The 23,180-nt window shown below is 42.7% G+C and overlaps 1 protein-coding gene across 2 annotated transcripts in view; it reads right to left on the reverse strand.

The window, feature by feature from the left end:
* LOC122560635 (tumor necrosis factor alpha-induced protein 8) overlaps nucleotides 1-23,180 on the reverse strand; it is a 147,157-nt gene that overhangs the window by 86,907 nt on the left and 37,070 nt on the right. The window contains exon 2 of one of the 2 annotated variants that reach the window (XM_087998336.1): nucleotides 17,572-17,648. The exons of the other annotated variant lie outside the window; for it this stretch is intronic. The gene's annotated coding sequence lies outside the window, so the exon portion shown is untranslated. The remainder of the gene's footprint in view (nucleotides 1-17,571; nucleotides 17,649-23,180) is intronic. 2 annotated transcript variants of the gene reach the window in all.

Here is a 23,180-nt window from a genome sequence, read left to right on the forward strand (position 1 = left end):
ATAAAACTTTAGTGTAAGTCTTGGAAACATCCAGGTTCATAACATTATCTAGATTCACAATGCAAGTAGCAAAAATTGAGTACCATATGGGTCGATAGACATCCCAGCATTGTTAACATAATTTTCTTTTACAGTAACATGATCAGTAGGGACATTACATTCAAGATTTACAATACACCTTGAGTAGCAATTACATTTTCGAACAGAAAGTCAAAAGTTTTAATTGTGTTTGGTTAAACTCAGGGCTACTCCCCTGAGAAAACTTGGCTCAAATTCATAAACAAGTCCAATCAATGGCTAAGCTTATTCAGTTCCAAAATCTTTTAAAACAAAAGCATTTCTGGCTCACTTGCATTTTTTTTAAGAAAAGGATAATTAAGGTGGTAATAATACATACAATTCTTAGTTGCCAGCACAAAATGCCAGAAAAATAAATAGCAACAAGAATAGAAATTTAATAACTGGAATTGGAATGCAACTTCTTCCTGAACAAAAGCACATGCATTATCACTTTACTGTCTTAATGCCACTCTCAAGTATCTTTTAACAGATTTCCCTAACTAAAAGCTACAGAATTTTGACTAAACGTCAATGGATAATATATGGTCCAAAGATAATATAAGCAACTAATTGCTGAACTCCCAATTTGAAACAAGAATTCCCAAGTGACTTGCCCTTCAAGTCTCTTGCCATAGTTGGAGAAATTTAAATCATTCCTCATGTGGAAATACTGGAATTATCATTGGAGCAAGAGTCTCTGTTGGATTTAAACAGACTGAGATAAACAGTGGCTGCAGAGAAGTGCACAACCAGAAGAGAAGAAAATGTGAAAAGGTTTAAAAAGATAAGCAACAAGTAATTAAACAACAAATGCCAAAAATTGTCCAAGACATTCCTGAAATAAGTTTAAGAATACAGGCATTTTCACTTTAGATCTGTAAACTGAGAATTTACTGGAAAACATCCCACTTATAATTTTTAAAAGTTTTTAATAAACCTACATTACTTTCCTAAAATGTGCTAACATAGAAAGTGGTTTGCAGAAGTACAATCTCACAATAATCGAAGCAGATAATAGAGGACGTGACAAAAGATTGCCAAAGGGTCTGCAAAAGGGTCTGAAAGAAGAGAAGGAAGTGGAGAGGGGTCAAGAGGAATTCTAGACCATGAATTCCAGAAGGAGCAAAGAAGGTATAGGAGCAGAATGTGTTAAGGAGGAAATTACAAAACATTCAATCTTGTGGGAGATAGCAAGGTGGAAAGAAATTCCAGGGAATACATCTGAGAGATAGCATGGGTTGGAAAGGAAATTGTAATAAAATAGGCTTAGAGGAGAGACCTGAAATTGGGAATGGACAGGGACAGGGTTCCTTGTTCTCTTCAATTAAGTGATCCAGCATCAGAAAGGAAGATACCTGTCCACTGTGAACCACGCTTGCCATTTCTGCTGACCCACTTTCCCACCACCCACATCCTGCCCTCACTCATTGCCTGGGTCCCTCTTCTTCCTAGGCCTTTGGCAAATGAATGACCAGCAGCAGCCATTACTTCCAGGAGTGCTGACAAGGAAAGGAGTGCTTCTGGCTTCTGACTGAATGTCAACTCTCATTGAATGCAATTCTAAATCACGGAAAATCAGAGAACCAATTGGATATCTATCTAATGGCGACTTAATTTCAGTGGATCTTCCCTAAATGAGGTGATGTGAGTCTCACACCAGTTCCCCAGCCAATAGGTGAGAACCCTGTTGCCAATATGAAATTTTTGACTCCTTTGTAAATTAAAAGTTGAACTCAGGCTTGAAAATATTCACTGATCCAGCCGCAACTGCATTCTGTGGAAGAGAAGACATTGCAGATGCCCCAACTCGTATCTAATTGACAGAATGTCCTGCAGGTGTCAGTGTTGGTGGCTCAACAACTCACCGTATTTTTTTAATAACAAAGGTGAGGGGATAGAAAGCTGCATATTCAAATTTGCCTTTGACACAAGCACAGGCATTAGTATAATGTGTGGAAACAGAAGTGGGATGTTACAAAAGTGATATTGGAAGATTCGGTGAATGAGGTAAAACTGTGGGAAATGGATGTAAATGAAGTCATCTAGTTTGAACCTAAAAAGAGGGGTAAAACTGGGCATTCTCCAAATAGCTAGAATTGGAGGGTCAAGGACCCTCGGACGCCCAGGTACATAGACCGTTAAAATATCATGAGCAGATCCAGAAGATAATCAAAAATGTCATTGAAATGCTGGTCTTCACTGTTTAAACAGATGATGCATATATGTTGCACATATTGAAAACTTTTAAAATTTATAAGTTTTTCAGTAAATTCTCAGTTTACAAATCTAAAGTGAAAATGCCTATATTCTTCAACTTATTTCAGAAATGTTTTGGACAATTTTTGGCATTTGTCTTTTAATTACTTGTTGTTTATCTTTTTAAACCTTTTCACATTTTCTTCTCTTCTGGTTGTGCACATCTCTACAGCCACTGTTTATCTCAGTCTGTTTAAATCCAACAGAGACTCTTGCTCCAATGATAATTCCAGTATTTCCACATGAGGAATGATTTAAATTTCTCCAAAGAAAGGGGTCTGGGTTTCTCAGCTACAATGCTGGAAACCTTAGTCGAGGAGATTGACAAGACAAGACAAGATAGACCAGGTTTCACTTGGTGGCAGGGAGAGAGGGCTTGATCCCCTTTGAGGAAAACCCTCAGAAGAGGAGATGAGGGAGCAAGTAAACAGGTCAATTCCAGGAGTCTGATCCAAAGAATCCAGCAACAGTACTATAATAATTTCAATTACCTCACACAAGTAGCCAAAGTTCATGAATGTGTTTGCCATTAACATCTCGCACCTACCACACACCTACCCTCTTCAAAACTCACTGCACTGCATCCCCATTACTTATTCACCTCCAATTTATTACAATCAGGACTTAAGCCTAACATTCAGTTGCTCAGCATAATTCTCACACAAATGAAGGCTGCCTCAGATAACTCTTGTTTATTCGGCACATCACCCAAATACCTTACAAATCACTCACTGACTTCTCTCTCTCTCACACACAAACACATACACACACGCACAGGACAAGGCAGCTCACCATTTTGCGAGGGATGTTCACATGCCAAAACAAAAACAAATGATCACAGGATGCAGAGTTAAACCAGAGGCATGCTCAGCATCTTGGGACTGGCAGTGCAAGGGACATTTACATCCGGCATTGCCAAGAAGATGGAGGGTTACCACAAGTTTCAGGTTTTTGCCCATGAAAACCCTCAGTGTTATACTTCTCCCTAACAGGAAGTACAAGCTTCTGTAATGTGAACATGTGCTCCTTGCTTTTCATCTCTTTTGCCATCCCTCACCAGACCTTCCTCCTCTGCATTTCTGCTTTCAGATACCCCAGCACTGCCTACTAACCACCTCAGAAGTCACATGACATCAGTTTAGACTCTAATAGATTCATTTGAAATCATAAGCGTTCAGAGTGTTGCTCCTTCCTCAGGTGACATGTGACCTGACGAGGGTGCAGTGCTCTGAAAACTTGTGATTTCAAATAAACCTGTTGGAGTCTAAACTGGTGTCATGTGACTTCTGATCTTGTCCATCCAAGTCCACCTCAACATCATACTGACCAGCTGCAAGAGCCTCAGAGGAAAGGGCAAGAACAATACTGTAACATTGATACAGAAGCACAATCATCTGATCCAAACACAGCCACATGCTTATAATCTGGCACAGCGCATACCTTAGTGAGTAGTATAGAGTCAGAATCTACACAGAGTGGAGTCACTAAGCACAGCCATAGCCAGGAAAATGGAGAGGACAGTTCACTTGCCAGCTGTTAAGAATAGTGAGTTTGCAGAAGAATTCAGCTATTAGGGCCCCAATGAGGATTTTGACAGGCTAGCCTACACAGATCATCATGCACATAAAGCTTTTTGGTTTATTTGCAGGCCTGCCAGATAAACTCTAGTCGCTATCAAGGGGCTAGAATTCAGGGGGCATTTAATGCCATGATCATTCAGGCATAGTCATGTACCAGCTACACTTTGGTAAAGCTGTATTTGTTGTGGTTCTAATACAGAGCCCTGGGGACATTCATTCAAAGGTTTCCGAAACCATTGGGAATGCTTCTACCCTAGAAGACCTACACTACCACCTTTACCAGCATGAGGTGCCATGTGGAAAAGCCAGGAGGTGTATAGAAACATGGTGCCTGCCAATCTGAAGGTCAGATTCTACGTCGTCTAGGATTACTTATATTCAACTAAGCTAGCCTTTTGTGGAGAAATAGTTTAACCATAAAGTAGATCACGATAAAACTCAGAATGGATTATTTCCAAGAATTGTAAAACACAATTGTTGGCAAAATATTGAACTGGCCCCAAGACTTTCTTTTATATAGACAAAATACAGATTCTCCGTCTGAAGGTTCAAACAAATTATTGTTCATATTAAATATGCCTCTTGACACATCTAAATTTCAGTCAAATTTGTACAGAAATCCGAAAGAGCTCAAACAAGCTGAGCTGCATAATAATCTGTTGTTTAATTTATAATAAAGTGAATGCTTAATGTTCCAAGCTGATTAGTATGAAATCTGAGCCAGCAGTGCCTTTTTGTCCCTAATATTTCAGGTGATTATCAGAGGTTACAAAGGCATACAATGAACTGTGAAATTTCAAAAAGGACACATCTGAAACAAAGAAATAAACAAACAGCCAAATGTCCATATATCATCATGTGCTAACAATTACAACATGCCCAAATAATTCATTTATTATTTGCAGGTATTCAATGCCTACCATACAATATCCTTCAGCCCAGTTAGCTCACATGACTGGACAACTGGTGGCACAGTGGCTCAGTAGTTAAGCACAGCTACCTTACAGACCAGAAATCCGGGTTCGATTCCTTGGGCAACTATCTGCATAGATCTTGCATGCTCTCCCACTCTCTGTGTGGGTTTCCTCTCACAGTCCAAAGATGTGCAGTTTGGTGGATGGGCCAAGCTAAATTGCCCATTGTGTTCAGGGATGTGTAGTTTAAGTAGCTTATTCATGGAGAAAATGTGTTGCTGGAAAAGCGCAGCAGGTCAGGCAGCATCCAAGGAACAGGAGAATCGACGTTTCGGGCATAAGCCCTTCTTCAGGAATTATGCCCGAAACGTCGATTCTCCTGTTCCTTGGATGCTGCCTGACTTGCTGCGCTTTTCCAGCAACACATTTTCAGCTCTGATCTCCAGCATCTGCAGCCCTCACTTTCTCCTATTCATGGAGAAATGCAAGATTAGAGGGAATAAGGTTGGGGAGAAAGGGGTCTGGGTGGGATGCCCTTCAGAGATTCAGTGAGAACTCCCTGGGCCAAATGGTCTGCATCTACTGTAGGGATCCCATGATTCTGTGAACTGACTTATGATGAAGAGTGACACCAAAAACATGGGTTTAATCCCTACTTTGGTTGACATTGCTATGAAAGTCTAACCTTCTCAACTTCACCATTTCGCTGAAGTGTGGTGATCCTCAAGTTAAAATCACCATCACTCATTTCCCTCTAATGATAGAGAGGATTGTGGCCTTCTAAATTTCGTTCACAATTGCTTAAAATTTTCTTTCCATTTCTTATTAAATAGAATTTTAAATTTTTGCACTACAGTGTGCATCCCTGAAGGCTTTTGCAAACCTTGGAACAGGTCTAATATACAAGGGAATAAATCATAAATGTTTGTGCTGGCTTTTGGGACATCCCAGATGGTTTTTCAAAATGTTTAGATTTGAAAAGAACTCAGAGATATATAAAAGTGTGTGATGTGACAACATGCTATTCAACTTATTTAACTGAGATATTCATTGGGAAACGTGATTGCCTAGTGGTATGAACACAATTTAATACCATTATTAATCTACAGTCTCAGCTGGGGATGCAGATTAAAATCCTGTCATGGCAGATGATGGAATATTAAATCAATAAAAATCTTATATTAAGTCTAATGATGACCATAAAATTGTTGCCAATTTTTAGGAACAACCCACCTGGTTCATTAATGCCCTTAAGAGAAGGAAATCTGCCATTCTTACCAGCCTACGTGTGTCTCCAGACCCACAGCAATGTGGTTGACTCTTAACTGCACTCTAGGCAATTAGGCATGGGTTAGGGTTAGGGTTATTGGCCTAGGGTTATTGGCCAATGACTAAATTCCATGAATGAAAAATGCTCCTCCTCCATTCCAAACACCTTCCCATATACCCATGGCATAGAGACCATAATGTATGAAGTAATGGGGTACATTTCATATGCATATTGACTTGATCCCTATATTTACTTTTTTATGCGCTTGATCCCAAATAATCTTTCACTCCTCCTCTTTGATGCTTTGTTATATATCTAAATCTCTCTGCAGACTATATCAACACAAAGACGAGTGCAATATACAAACAAATCAATTTAGTGATATCTTTGGCTTTAGAAAGGGATAGTTCTCACTGAAATTTGCAAACATGACAAACTCCTAGTAGCATAATTTAATTTGGAGGTTCTTGGACCGATTGCTGAATGAGGTGGAATTTTCTTCAACAATTCTGAAGGGATGAGATCTTACCCTTGTATTGCACTATGCCCATTTCACAAGCTCTGTTACCTATGTCCTAACTTACAATAATTTCCAGTTCCACAACAATCCTATGTTTGGTAATCTACATTTTCTCCCAATCAAGCAATGTTCTGATTTTAAAATTCTAATTTGTTTCAAATCTTTTCAAGCCCTCTGCCAGCTCTATCTCCGAAATCTCCTCCAGTCCCACAGCCTTTCGAGATATCTATCGTCTGATTCTGGCCTTCTGTGCATCCATGATTTAATCGTTCCACTGTTAGTGGTTACACTTTCACACATCTATGCACCTAAATCCAAAATACACTCCTCCTAATCTCTCCATCTTTTTCTATCAGACACTCCAATAACCAACTAAGCTTCTGATTAGCTGATGTGATGGTTTTGAATTATTCATCGGATGTGGATATGGCTGGCTAGGCCAGCATGTATTGTCCATCCCTAATGGCCCTGGAGGAGTTCATGGTCAGCTCGCAATTGCTGTAGTCTTTTGGGTGTCCATTGTGCTGGTAGGAAGCAGGTTCCCGGATTTTGACACAGTTACAGTGAAGTAATAGTAATAATAAATGTTGCAAATTATGGGCCAAAAAAATTGGAAAAGCTCTCCACTGGTTGTGGCTTTTGGAAGTTAATCATGTTACCCCAGGGGCACCAATTCAGGCATTCTATAGGGTACTGTCCAAGGCCCAACCATCTTCGGTTGCTTCATCTCCATCACTTCCCTCCATCATAAGATCAGAAGTGGAGATGTTCACTGATGATTGCACAATGTTCAGCACCATTCACGATTCCTCAGATACTGAAGCAGTCCATGTTTTCACCCAACAAACTCTGGATAACAACTTTGTGACTAACTAATCAGTGGCAAGTCACATTTATGTCATACAGATGTCAGGTAATGTCAGGACAAGAGTCCAATTATCACCCTTGATATTAACATCACTGAATCTTACACTCTCCAATCTTAGGAGGTTACCATTAACCAGAAACTAAACTGGACCAATCATATACTATGGCTATAAGAGTAGTACAAAGACTGAAAATTCTTTCTTTAATCTATTCACAGGAAGAGGGTGTCACTGATCAGGCCAGCATTTACTGCCCATCCCTAATTGCCCTGAGGGCAGTGTCATAGGTAAACATGGTCAAAAGAAACTCCACAGAAGCCAGTATCCCATCACCATGTCCTTGTGTACACATGAACAGTCCTTGACTTTAGTACTGTTTCTTCAGAGCATCACTATCTCTAACACAGATGGGTGGCACAGTGGCACAGTGGTTAGCACTGCTGCCTCACAGTGCCAGAGACCCGGGTTCAATTCCCGGCTCTGGCAACTGCCTGTGTGGAGTTTGCACATTCTCCCAGTGTCTGCGTGGGTTTCCTCCGGGTGCTCTGGTTTCCTCCCATAGTCCAAAGATGTGCAGGTCAGGTGAATTGGCCATGATAAATTGCCCGTCATGCTATGTGAAGGGTGGAATGGGTCTGGATGGGTTGCTCTTCGGAGGGTCAGTGTGCACTTGTTGGTCCAAAGGGCCTGTTTCCACGTTGTAAGTAATCTAATCTCTCTTTTTATTTTTCATTATTTTATTAAACAGTACAAAACATAGTTAACAATAAACAGAAAGCGGCAGTTCACAAAAAAACAGTAGATATTGGGGTAGGGGCAGTAAAGACACCTCCTTTTTTTTCTTTTTTTTCTCCTTTATTAAAGGAAATAAACAGAAAGAAAACCCAGAAAAACAACAATCACAACAAACAATAAAGTAAATCAAAAAATCAAAACAAAGTCTACCGGAACCAAGGGGCAGAGACAAAAAGGAAAGCTACACCTCCCTTTTTTTATTTTATTAAACAGTACAAAATAGAGTTGACAATAAACAGAAAGCAGCAGTTCACAAAAAAAAACACTACATAGATGGGAAAGAGCAGCAAAGCCAAACCCCAAACCCCACCATTCAACCAGTTTTCAGGGAGATGAGGACAAACCTCAAATCCCACGTTCATTCATCACAAAGACAACAGTAATAAACACAGACAAGACAGTGCAATCAAATTAGAAACAATGCATAGAGCACAGACCCAATATAGCTAAAAGACACCTGACATCAGTCCCTACCATGTACTGATCAGACAGTCCTTGGTTATCCTTCCTGCGGGACAGTCATCGGCCTTCTGGTCTCCGGCCGCCCTGTGTACTGACCGACCCTCCCCAGGCCCGCTTTCCTCCAGGCTGGTTGTCCACCACCCAGCTCCCAGTCACCCCGAGTACTGACCGGATTACCCTGGGCCGCTTTCTTACGAAATGGTTGTTGGCCTTACAGTCTCCTACACCTCCCTTTTTTCTCTAAGAAAAATGGGGAGTCTTTCACTCTCACTGATAAAGCTCCCTCAGAGGCAGCTCTCAGAGTGAACAGGAGATCTGAGTCTCCAGTTTACTTTATACTTTTTTTTAAGAATAGATTTACCTTTCTTAGCCCAATCCAAGTCCAAATGCTTTGATTTTCTCATACACGAACACACACACACACTCTCAAACACACATGAAATAACTCCACAGAGGCCAGTATCCCATCACCAATTCACCCTTTATTTACACATGGAGAGTTCTTGACACTGATCTAGCTCCCTCAGAGCCAGCTCTCAGAGTGAACAAACCCCTGACACGCGGTTCTTTTTTTCCCCTTTTCTCTTTTTACCTTTTAAAACCCTCACACAACTGCCCAACTGCGGTAGTGCTTATTTTTCCCTAGCACCCATGTTGTGTGTGTGCAGGCGTGAGACACAGTGAAAGACACAAGGTGCACAAATCTTTATTCAACTTCCACCACCAGGAAGAACGGAAACACCCGAGTGGCCAGTGACAAGCAGTACCCTTCACGTCAAAGGGCAATGCTGTGTGATCAAACAGTGAAGGGGAGGGCAGGGATTAAATCAAAATAGAGTTGGACGGGGAAATAATACACTCCACTCCCTCCGGTGCCCACCTCTCCCTGAACAGCTCAACGGTGTTGGTGGACACCGCGTGCTCCTTCTCCACAGACACCTGGGCTCTGACATAACCGCGGAAGAGGGACAGGCAATTGGCTGCAACGACCCCTTCCATGGCCCGCTGCCTGGACCTTTTTATGGCCAGTTTGGCCAGGCCCAGGAGCAGACACACGAGGAGAGCTTCAGACCTGCCCTCCCTCCTCCATTCTGGGTGCCCAAAGGTCAGGAGCGTGGGACTGAAGTGCAACCAAAATCCTGGTACTCACTCCCGAAAAACAATGTAGGTGTCCCTTCACTCTAAGGACTGGACAGTTCAAGGAGGTGGCTCACCACCATCTTCTCAAAGGCAGTTGTAGATGGCAATAAATGCTAATCCACAATACCTACATTCCATGAAAACCTTTTAAAATTCTCTCTCTTATTATGGCGAGTGGCAGGTGCCTTTAGCTGCAGTCACAAAAATAAACAAAGTAATTATCTAGAAGGGAACAGTCTACAATGTGCTAAGTGAAAACAGAGTCTAAACACTTCAAATTTTCAGCAGTGACTATTTGCGAGCACATAAAGAAAACTACCTTACAGCATTCACAGAAGATAATCATTGAATGATACAGCACAGGAGGACACCATTTGTCATATGATGCCTGTCAACTCATAAAAATAGCTATCCAATCAGTTTAATTTCCTTGCTATACCCTGCAAATGTTTCCTCTTTTATTATTTATCCAATCGCCTTTTGAAAGTTATTATTGAACCTATTTCCAACACCACTAGAGGCAGATCATAATATTTTGCTCTGTTTAAAATGTAGTTTGTTTAACCTATTTTAAATTTGCATGCTTCAAATTGAAACCAACTGAATCAATGATCCACTAGCAACATAGCAATTAATTTTTCTATGAAATCAAATAATTTGTAATAGCACCTAATAATTACTGATATTCTTTGATTTATTATACGAATGCAGGATGTAATTAAAATAAAACTCATCATTCCAAACTTTTATGAGTGTGACCCCTTTAAAAATACTGGAAAAGAAAGAATTTAATCTTTCACATGTTAAGTGCTTGCACAATCAGTAATTTCCAGATTTGTATTCTACAAGGTCAAAAAGTATCAAATAAAATGTGCATATGAACAAAGAGAGTCATTTCCATGTAACTCAAAGCTAATTACAATATTTCCCACAAATAAAATGTTTACCACTTAACTAAGGCAAAGTCACTGAAATATCTGTTCAGCAGCTGAATTTGAATGAACAATTGTTGCAAATGTACAGATGGAAGCAACTTTGACGTTATAATCTCATGTCAGGATTCAGATTACATTCAAAAATGAGTTTCTCTCACATAGGTTGCACGCTAAATTCCTTGGTAAGTGATTAGAGGCAACAATTCTTTTATTATTGCACATAAATACCTCAAGAAAAAGTTATAAATTTGCCAATAAAAAGGACTTACATCAAACATGTCAGCAGGTTGTGTTAAAAACTTTATGATGTACCTAGAAACAGCAATGAATCCACTGATGGCTGAAATAATGGAAGTATGAATAATAATGGAATCATTATTATTATGCTTCATGATAAATCATATCACAATTTAAGTATTCATGAATTTTGCAAGCATAAATAATTTTACTGGATTTTTAATTTCATCTATTACCAGGGTCTATACTTAGCCTTAAACACAAAAGGGCAACATGCACTATATTGAAGTTGGTTGTTACTTGGCATTTGTGTGACATGTATGTTACTTGCCACTTATCAGCCCAAGCTTGCTTCTCTCTTCCTACCAAGACAAGACATTCACACCAGTCAGCTGAAAGGAAGTTCAGCATTGTTGATAACATTTTTATCTATTACTGTACAGCTATGATTTATGTACTACTTGTAATTATTAATTTGAAGTTACAAGTAACAGTAAATTATGTCTGACATGTTTGCTTGCATGAATATGACAATCTCACTCATTTATTACAGGAAGTGCTAAAATGTTTAAAATTAGAATTTACCAAAATAAGAGACATCAAAAAAGATTTATTCAAATTGCAATTATGGAGCTTTAGAGGGATATTTGTGAAGATTGATTAAACAAATTGCATTTGTGCCCTCTAAACATTTTTATTGAGCTATTCCATGATAATTTTCTGGATTTGATTTTCCGGATCTCCATCAAATGCTTGAGGTGAGTTATACTCAGTTATGACTGTTTCTATTTTAATCTCTGTAACTTCCAAACATTTATCAAATGACAAAGCATTATAATGAATGCATGCCCTTTGTTGATCCAGTTATTTTTTGAACTGCTAAGTTTTTGAAATTGCAACATAATTATACATGCAGTACATAAAAAGTAGAACTCAAAATACAATCAATCAATCATTCATTTTAAAGAACCAGTTTGGCTTTTGCTTGTTCATTTTCAGACAAAGACAACGCTAGATTACTATGTTTCTTTGTTTGATTCTATGATGGGAGTTCTGTCAGGCTTATAACAATCACCTGGGAAAGTTCAAATGAAAATCACAGTAATGTACAAAATACAGTTCAAATAGGCTTATCAATTAATGAGACATTTTACATCATTATCACATCTTAAACTGAACAGTTAATTGATTAAATGAATGGGTGTACAATGAGCAAGTCGAACTTTTCTCAAAAGCCCTCAGTAACTGGATTTCTGTAAAGTGTTAATGTTGGACATGCTAACATATCTTCAAAAATCTTAAAACACAGAAGTATGGTGTCGTCAGCCCAACCATCTTCAGCTGCTTCATCAATGACCTTCTCTCCATCAAAGGTCAGAATTGGGCATATTCAGTGATGCACATATCCCCTCAGATACTGAAGCAGTCCATGTCCAAATGCAGCAATACCTGGACAATATATACGTTGAATGACAAGTGGCAAGTAACATTTGTACCACAAATGTGCCAGATAATGACCATCTCCGACAAGGGATAATATAGAAATTATTCTTTGACATTCACCACTATCAACATCCTGGAAGTTACCATTGACCAGAAAGTCAACAGGACTAACTATACAATTACAGTGGCTACAAGAATAGGTCAGAGACTAGGAATACAGCAGCAAGTAACTAACCTTCTGATTCCCCAAAGCCTGTCCATCATTGACCAGTGACCTCACCCAAGTTGGGGATGTAATAGAATACTTCACACTTACCTGGATGAATGTAGCTAGATAGTAATCTAGTCTTGCCTTTCTCCGAAAATGAACATGCAGAAGCTATACAGGTTCTTTAAAATTAATGATTGCATTTTGAGTTCTACTTTTTATGGATTGCATAATACTCAAGAAGCTTAACACCATCCAGGACAATGCTGCCCATTGGGTTGACACCACATCCGTTCGTCCATCAGCAATGTATACTGTCTACAAGATGCACTGCAGAAATTCACTGAGGCTCTTTGCACTGCACCTTCCAAAACCTTGACCACTGCAGAGAAGACCAAGGGCAGCAGATACATGGAAACTGTCACTTGCAAGATTCCCTCCAGGCCAATCACCATTCGGACTTTGAAATATATTGCTGTTTCTTCAGAGTCAATGGATCAAGTCCTGTATTTCCACAAGACCACGATATAGGAGCAGAATTAGGCTATTTGCCCCATCAAGGAGAAAGTGAGGACAGCAGATGCTGGAGATCAGAGTCAAAAGTATGACCCTGGAAAAGCACAGCAGGTCAAGCAGCACCTGAGGAGCGGGAGAATCAATGTTTTGAGTATAAGTTCTTCAGCAGGAATGTGGTGAGGGAGGGAGCAAGGGGGCTGAGAGATAAATGTGATAAGCTGGGGCTGGAGGGGGGTGGAGGTAGCTAGGAATACAATAGGTAGATGAAGGTGGAGGTTGATAGGTCAGATTGGAGGCTGGAGTGGATAGATGGAAAGGAAGATGGACAGGTAGGACAGTTCAGGAGGGTGGTGCCAAATTGAAGGGTTCGATTTGGGATAAGGTAGATGGGGGAGGGGGGGGGGGGGGGGGGAAGATGAAGAAACTGGTGAAATCAACATTGAGACTGTGTGGTTGGAGGGCCTCAAGGCAGAAGATGAGGCGTTCTTCCTCCAGTCGTCGGGTGGCTAGGATTTGGCAGTGGAGGCGGCCCAAGAATTGCATGCCCTTGGCAGAGTGGGAGGGGGAGTTGAAGTGGTCAGCCACAGGACGGTGGAATTGTTGCGTATATGTGCCCCAGAGATGGTTCCTGAAACATTCTGCAAGTTGGCATCCTGACTCCCCAATTTGGAGGAGACCACATTCAGAGCAGCAGACACAGTAGATGAGGTGCGTGTATGTGGACGAAAATCTCTGCTGGATCTGGAAGGATTCTTAGAGGCCTTGGATGGAGGTGAGGGCGGAGGTGTGGGCACAGGCTTTACACCTCTTGTGGTGGCAAGGGAAGGTGCCTGGAGTGGAGGGTGGGTTGGTGGGAGGCATGGACCTAACGAGGAGTCGCAGAGGGAAGAGTCTCTGTGGAACGCCGAAAGGAGTAGGGAGGGAAATATATCTCTGGTGCAGGGGTCTAACTGTAGGTGGTGGAAATGGTGGAGGGTGATGCACTGTATCCGGAGATTAGTGGGGTGGAAGGTGAGGACCGGAGGGGGGTTCTGTCCTTGTTGCGATTGGAGGGGTGGGGTTCAAGGGGAGAGGTGCAGGAAGTGGGGGAGATATGCTGGAGGGCATTGTTGACCATGTGAGATGGGAAATTGCAGTCCTTGACGTAGGAGGCCATCTGGAATGTTTTGGCGTGGAATTAATCCTCCTGAGAGCAGATGGGGTAGAGGCAGAGATATTGGAAATAAGAGATAACATTTTTACAGGGGGGCAATGGGAGGAGGTGTAGTCTAGGTAGGAGTAGGTGGGTTTGAAGTAGATATCTGTGTTGAGTCGGTCATCAGAAATGGAGATGGAGAGGTCCAGGAAGGGAAGGGAGGGGTCTGAGATGGTCCAAGTGAACTTGAGATCAGGGTGAAAGATGTTCATTAAGTTGATGAACTGTTCAACCACCTCGTAGGAGCACAATGTGGTGTCGATAGAGCCATCAATGTAGTGGAGGAAAAGATTGAGAATGGTGCGGTGTAACTGTGGAAGATGGACTATTCCACGCACCTAACAAAGATGCATGCATAGCAGAGGCCATGCGGGTGCCCATGGGCTACCCCTTGGTCTGAAGGAAGTGGGAGGATTTGAAGGAGAAATTGTTAAGGGTGAGGACCAATCGAACGAGTGCGTTGATTGGTTCGATAGAAAAGGAAGAAACAAAGCTTGGAGACCTTCATCATGGCAGATGGACGGGTACAGGAACTGGATGTCCATGGTGAAGATGAGACATTGGGGACCGGGATCAGAAAGTCATGGAGAAGGTGGAGGGTGTGCGTGGTGTCCCGAATGTATATGGAGAGATGTTGCTCCAAGGGGGACAGGATGGTGTCAAGCTATGCGGAGATAAGTTCGGTGGGGCAGGAGCAGGCGGAGATGATGGGTCAACTGGGGCAGTCAGGTTTGTGGAGTTTGAACCGGGCGGTGCAGATTCCCCGGACTATGAGGTTGGAGGCTGTGGATAGGAGATCACCTGAGGTTGTGGATGGTCTGGGAGATGATAGTTTGGTGATGGGAGGTGAAGTCGTGATAAAGGGGGCAGTAGGAGGAGATGTCTTTGAGTTGGCACCTGGCTTCAGCGGTGTAGAGATTGGTGCACTCCCCTCTTGTCTGCTAGCTTGATGGCGAGGTTGGGGTTGGAGCAGCGGGATTGGAGGACTGCACGTTGCAAGGATGAGAGGTTGGAATGGGTGAAGAGATGGACAGGTTGAAGCAGTCAATGTTGCAGTGGCAGTTGGAGATGAAGAGATCGAGGGTCGGTGACCAGTACCAGGTGTCCAAGTGGATGGAGTACGCTGGACATGGGAGAAAGGGTTCTCGGAGGGCTGGTGGGAATCCTGATGGAAAAAGTAAGCCCGGAGGGCAAATGTAGTGGAAGAATAATTCAATGTTGCAATGCGTGTTGAATTCGTTGATCTGGGAGCATAGGGGGATGAAGAGGACGCCTTTAAGGAGGACTGATCGTTCATCCTCAGTGCGGGGGATGTCTGTGGGGATGGTAAAGGCATGGCAGGGTTGGGGCCGAGGTCCTGGTGTAGGGCTGGAGACAGTCGCTGGAGTGGGTGTGGTTATGGCAGCATGGGTGACGTTACCAAAATGAAATAATACACACCATGGGGGCCAGGCGGGGCAGGCGATGCATTTGGTGGCATCCATGGGGGCTGAAGCGACATTCCGTGTGACGTTTGCGATGTCTTCAGCAATGACTGCGTGTTTGTCGCTGGTGTTCCGCTGAGTGATGTTGGTGGTCCATCAAGTCAGCTTCACCATTTGACCGTGCCTGAGATTGTTTCTCAGCCCCATTCTCCTGCCCTCCCCCCACCCCTCACAGCCCTTGATCCCCTTACCAATCAAGAATCCATGTAACTCTGTCTTAAATACACTCAATGACTTGGCCTCCACAGCCCTCTGTAGTAGTGAGGTCCACAGATTAACCACCCTCTGTGTGAAGAAATTTCTCCTCATCTAAAGTTCTAAAGGGTCATCCTTTTGCCCTGAGGTTATGTCTTTCCAACTATGGAAACATCTTCTCTATGATTACTCTCTCCAGGCCTCGTAGTATTCTGTAAGATTCAATCAGACTCCCCCCTCATCTTTCTAAACTCCATCTATTACAACCTAGATTCTTAACCACCCTTCATCTCCGGATCAATTCTTGTCAACCTCCTCCAAGGCCAGTACATCTTTCTTTAGATACAGGGCTCAAAACTGTTCACTTCCAAATGGCATTGTTGGTCTAACTACAGCAAATGGTCTGCAATAGTTTAAAATGGCAATTTACTGCCACTTTCTGAAGATCAAATAGGGTTGGACAATAAATGCTGGCTCAACCAGCAACGGTCTTATCCTATGAATGAAAAACATAATTCCCTTTACCTTCATTTTTTATAGCTTGAATCCCTGGAGGGATGCATCTGAACTCTACCTGGCGATAAAAATGTCCGAATTGACAATACATGACAATACAAAACATAACATCACTCTAATCCAAAAGGTACTTCCACCTGAACAAAGAAATTACATCATGGAATCATTGCATGAACTCAGGACGGAAGCAATCAGCCAACTGCACATACACTACCTCTCTGCATTTAGCTGGTCCCACTCCTCCATTGTTTTCCCCTTCAAACTACCCCCAATCTAGGTCATTAAACAGGTCTGGAAATGCAGCAGCCTTAATATTGACTTGTGGAGAATCCAACCATATATCTCACTCCATAAAGTAACCATTAATTCATGCATTGTTTCCTGTCATTCTGCCCATTTTGCATCCGTTATACCAGTATCCCTCTTAATCTACAGGCTAACTTAACAGACTTGTGGGTTATGTATCACTATGACAAATGCCTTTTGGAAATCCATGTAAACTCTGTATTTCTCTCATCAATTGTTCTTATTGCCTCATTACAAAATACAGTTAAGTTAGTTTGAACACAATTAGGCATTTTAAAAAAAAACTAACCTGGCTTTCTTTAAGTAATCCACATTTTCTGTGTATATTGCGACCCCAGTTATTGTTTATTAACGATTTCCCGCCACCAAAGTCAAAAGGACTAATCTAACCTTTAACGACATTTTCTCCTAGAAAATTGAAACATCTGAAATTCTCCAAGCAATTGACATCACTCTCATATCTAAGGAGGATTCCATGATTATAGCCAGTTTCCATAGATTCCCATTTGTACTTCCCTCAATTACAATTGGTCTCGTCCCCAGTATCTTAACAACACTACGCCAGCCTTCTTCTGTTCTGAAGAAGACTCGCTGGACATGGAACATCAATTCTGCTTTCTCTCCACAGATGCAGTCAGATCTGCTGAGCTTCTCCAGCAATTTTCAGCCTTACCTTTTCATCAATTTTTCATCAAGTTAAAGCCTCAACGATCTGTTTTTTCCACAATGTCTTTGTCAGTATCTTCTTCCCTGATAAAGTCAAATAGGAAGTATTTATTTAGTATCTCAGCCAGACCCCTGGAATATCCAATCAGCCCATTCCTCCTTTCATCACTTTTACTACTTATATGACTGTAGAAGACTTGTTGATTGCCTTTTATATTAACTGTCAGATTCTTCTCACTCTCTCTTTTCAGTTTCCTTTTATTCCATTTTCCTCTAACTTGCCATATTTTGTTTCCATAAATGAATCCTTTTAAACCAAGCGAATATTAAAACTCTGCAGTGTTTTTTCACATCTCAGCTGGGATTGCCACATTAGGCAAAATCTAAACCAAAACAAAAGGTAGACCTGAGGATGCAACCGGAAATCTGGCTCATTTTTTTCCATTGAATGTGATTTACCACACCACTTGATCGATGGCATTGGAGAGATAAGAGGCGAGAGTATGGTGCTAGAAAAGCACAGCAGGTCAGGCAGCATTTGAGGAGCAGGAGAATCGATGTTTCGGGCATAAGCCCTTCATCAGGAATTTTGGCACTGAGGAAGGAGATGTGGCCGGTTGATAGCAAGTCTGTTTCAGGACATGGCTGAAGAGCTTCAGGGCAGTGAAGATGACCTGGGGGTTGCAGTGAGAGAGAGAGAGACTCACTGAGACACTTGTAGAGAGAGGAGGAGAACTTCTTCAAGGTAGGCATCCTTGGAAGAAGCTTCACAGTAAGGTTATAAATAACTAGGAGAAAGGGAGGACTGCAGATGCTCGAGATCAGAGTCAAGAGTGTGCTGCTGGAAAAGCACAGCAGGCCAGGCAGCATCTGAGGAGCAGGAGAGCTGACATTTTGGGCATAACCCCTTCTGACCAGAGGAACCCTTTCAATGTTCCATTATTTACATAAATGATTTGATTAGATCAGATTCCCTACAGCATGGAAACAGGCCACTTGGCCCAACAAATCCACATCAAACCTCCGAATAGTAACCCATCCAGACCCATTTCCCTCTGACTAATATACCGAACAATATGAGAAATTTAACATGGCCAATTCACCTGACCAGCACATCTTTGGATTGTGGGAGGAAACCGGAGTACCCAGAGGAAACCCACGCACACACAGGGAGAATGTGCAAACTCCACACAGACAGTTGTGAGAGGCTGGAATCAAACCTGGGTCCCTTGCTCTGTGAGGCTGCATTTCCATCCATTGGGCCACTATGCCTCCCATCGAAAGGGGAGGGTAAGAGGTATAGTTAGTAAGTTTGCAGATGACACTAAAATGGGAGGTTGGTGGACAGTGAAGAAGGTTACCTCAGGTTACAACGGGATTTTGATCAGATGGGCCAATGGGCTGAGAAGTGGCAGACAGAGTTTAATTTAGTTAAATGCGAGGTACTGCACTTTGGGAAAGCAAATCTTAACAGGACTTATACACATAAGGTCCTAGGGAGTGTTGATGATCAAAGAGACCTTAGAGTGTAGGTTCATAGCTCCTTTAAAATAGAGTCACAGGTAGATAGGATAGTGAAGGTGTTTGGTATGTTTTCCTTTATTGGTCAAGAGTACTGGGTGCAGGAATTCGGAGGTGATGTTGTGTCTGTACAGGACATTGGCTAGGCCACTTCTGGAATATTGCTTGCAATTCTGGACTCCTTATCGGGAGGATGTTGTGAAAATTGAAAGGGTCCAGAAAAGATATAAAAGGATGTTGCCAGGGTTGGTGGATTTGAGCTATAGGGAGAGGTTGAACAAGCTGGGGCTGTTTTCCCTGGAGTGTCAGAGGCTGAGGGGTGACCTTATAGAGATTTATAAAATCATGAGATATATGGATAGGGTAAATAGACAAAGTCGTTTCCCTGGGATGGGGGAGTCCAGAACTAGAGGGCACATGTTTAGGGCGAGAGGGAAAAGATACAAGAGACCTATGGGGCAACTTTTTCATTTAGAGAGTAGTGCGTGTATGGAATCAGCTGCCAGAGGAAGTGGTGAAGGCTAGTAGAATTATAACATTTAAAAGGCTTCTGGATGAGTAGATGAATCATAAGGGTTTGGATGGATATGTGCTGGGTGCTGGCAAATGGGACTAGATTGGGTTAGGATATCTGGTCAACATGGACAAGTTTGACTCAAGGGTCTATTTCCATGCTGTAATCTCTGTGACTCTATGACTCTATTTTGTGCAGCCACAACTTTAACTGACAAAGAAAATACGCAGGGAATGCATAAAATAGGTTGTCAACTCAACATTGTCCATGAGCAAAAATGAAAATGATCCTACCAGGATTCCTGAACCGTGGGTTTTTGACTTATCCTGAAAAACAACTGCTCCTTTTCAAAATATATGGATTATTCCATCAGTGCAGAATAATACATCTTTAAGTGAACAGCTCCTGCTACAATATACAGAGCTTTCATAAAGCAGATTGTTTTTACAATTAGGACAAAAAAGGTCAAGTCACCATTGTCCTATAGGGTCATACGGCTGCTCTTTCATTCGGGAGAGTGAGAGGCAGGCAAAACGAGGGGCGGGGAGGGTGAGAGAACCAGTGCTGGTTTAACCCGAGGGTCACCAGTTGAGGGAAGAGGGTGAGAAGGGGGAAATCCTTCATAGTCACCTCAGCCTGTGTGGGAATTGAATCCATGACCAGCCATCCAGCCAGCCTTGTGGAGTTACCTCATCTTACTCAGCATAACATCTCAGAAAGTGCCCACAGAGTACGATATTCGCAGCCAAATCAGTTAAGCCAGTATTTCAGTATATTTGATACGATACTAGACATTTTCTGGAGGGATGTACGATCTTGTAAGAAAGAACAGAGCAAATCTGGCACTTTACAGTTATATTATTTAAAACATTTTGTGTTACAAGGCAAATTGATATTTGAACTGAACCTGAAACCTACACACCAAGTTCAAGTGTGACAAACCAACAAGTGGCATTTTTTCTTATACCCAGTAAGATTGCAATTATTTTTCCATCATAAATACTTCATTAACTTATGTCAAATATAAAGCACTTACAGATTAATTAGTCAGATGACTGTTTCTGGTGTATTATGTGGAGCACTGTGTATTGGGTGGCACATTATAGGAGCGCATAAATGATTTACAAGAATGGTTCCAAGGATAAGAAACTTCAATGATGATGACAGAGTGAACAAAGTTGGGACTGTTCTCCCGAGAGAGGTAGCTGAGGCAGCATTTGATAGAGGTTTTCAAAACCATGAGTCGGTTGGATAAAGTTGATTGGGTGAAGTTGTTCTGCTCGTAAAAGATAAAGAATGGGAGGATATAGATTTAAAGTGATCTGCAAAGGAAGGATGGTGGGAGAAGAAACTTTTTCACATGACAAGTATTTAGAGCGTGGAATGGATTGCCTGGAAAAGCGATGGACAAGCAGGAGGGCTGGAAAAACGCAGCAAGCCAGGCAGCATCAGGAGGTGGAGAAGTTGACGGTTCGGGTATAACTCTTCTTCAGGATTGTAAGGGGAGCTGCAGATAAAGTGGGTGGCAGGGGCAGGGTGGAGAGGTGGGGATAGATGAAGACAGGTAGAGGATACAGCATAGTTGGTCAGTAGGCAGAATGAATCCTGTAGCAAGTTAAATTGAATAATTCAAGAGGGCACTGGATTATTATTTTGACAGAATGTGTGCAGCGATACAAGAAGAAAAAGACAGGAGATTGACAATATGACATAAAACTGAAGCAGACTGATCATCTCCCAGACCGTACGCAACCTCATCACCTCAGGGGATTTCCTCTCACAGCTTCCAACGTCACAGTTCGGGAACCCCATACCACCCCATCATCTCGGCCTGCTCCTGCCCCACCGAACTCATCTCCACATACCTTGATACTATCCTATTCCCCCAGGTCCAGGAACATACGTTTGGGACACCATCCCACCTCCACACATACTCCACCTCCTCCAAGACTTTTGTTTCCCTTGCCCCCAATGACTTTCTTCACCATGGACATCCAGTCCCTATACACCTTCATTTGCCATGACATCCCTACCAGTACCCTTCCACTGACACTCTCATTTATTTGGCTGAAGTGGTCCTCACCATCAATAAATTTCTCCTTTGAATCCTCCTACTCCCTCCAGATGAAAGGGATAGCAATGGGCACTTGTCTGTCTTTTTGTCGGCTATGTGGTACTGTCCATCGTAAACTGGCACCATTCCCCACCTTTTACTCCACTACATTGATGACTGCATTGGTGCCACCTCGTGCTCCCCCAAGGAAGTTGAACAGTTCATCAACTTTACCAACACATTCCACCCCAAACTTAGATTCACCTGGACTATCTCTGACACCTCTCTCCTCTTCCTGGACCTCTCCATCTCCATCAATGGTGACCAACTCAACACTGACATCTTCTACAAACTCACCAACTCCCACAGCTACCTAGACTACATCTCCTCCCACCCCACCTCCTGTAAAAATGCTATCCCTTATTCCCAATTCCTCTGCCTCCACCGCATCTGCTTCCAGGAGGATCAATTCCACCACAGAACACACCAGATGACCTCCTTCTTTAAAGACCACAATTTTCCCTCCCACATGGTTGATGATGCCCTCCAGCGCATCTCTTCCACTTCCCGCACCTTTGCCCTTGAACTCCACCCCTCCAACCGCACCAAGGACAAAAACCCCCGGTCCTCACCTTCCACCCCACCAATCACCTTATACAATGTATTATCCTCCGCCATTTCTGTCAGCTACAAGTGGACCCCACCACCAGAGATATATTTCCCTCCCCACCCCATCTGCTTTCCGTAAAGACCGTTACCTCCACCAACCCACCATCCCCTCCTGGCACCTTCCTCTGCCATTGCAGGAATTGCAAAACCTGCGCCCACATCTCCCCCCCTCACCTCCGTCCAAGACCCCAAAGGAGTGTTCCTCATCCATTTAAGTTTCACCTCCACTTCCACACGTCATTTACCAAATCTGTTGCTCCCAATGTGGTCTCCTCTACATTGGGGAGACTGGACGCCTCCTTGCAGAGCACTTCAGAGAACATCTCTGGAACACCTGCACCAACCAACCCCACCGCCCCCTGGCTGAACACTTCAACTCTCCCTCCCACTCTGCCGAGGACATGCAGGTCCTGGGCCTCCTCCATCACCACACCTTAACCACATAACGCCTGGAGAAAGAATGCCACATCTTCTGCCTTGGGACCCTCCAACTCCATGGCATCAGTGTGGATTTCACCAGTTTCCTCATTTCTCTCCCCGCCCCCCACTTTATCCCAGATCCAACCTTCCACCTTGGCACCCCCTGTCCATCTTCCTTCCCAACTATCTGCTCCACACTCCTCTCTGACCTATCACCTTTACCCCCACCTCCATCCATCTATTGCACTCTCAGCTACCTTACCCCAGCCCCACCCCCTCCCATTTATCTCTCCAACCCCAAGGGTCCCAGCCTCATTCTTGATGAAGGGCTTTTGCCCGAAACATCAATTCTCCTGCTCCTTGGATGCTGCCTGACCGGCTGTGCTTTTCCAGCACCACACTCTCGACAATGGCTGAATTCTGCGATTTGAAAATATGA

Source organism: Chiloscyllium plagiosum, unplaced genomic scaffold (assembly GCF_037043375.1).
Source record: "Chiloscyllium plagiosum isolate Xiang-an unplaced genomic scaffold, Cpla_swu_hap1 HiC_scaffold_2, whole genome shotgun sequence".
Classification (NCBI taxonomy): domain Eukaryota; kingdom Metazoa; phylum Chordata; class Chondrichthyes; order Orectolobiformes; family Hemiscylliidae; genus Chiloscyllium; species Chiloscyllium plagiosum.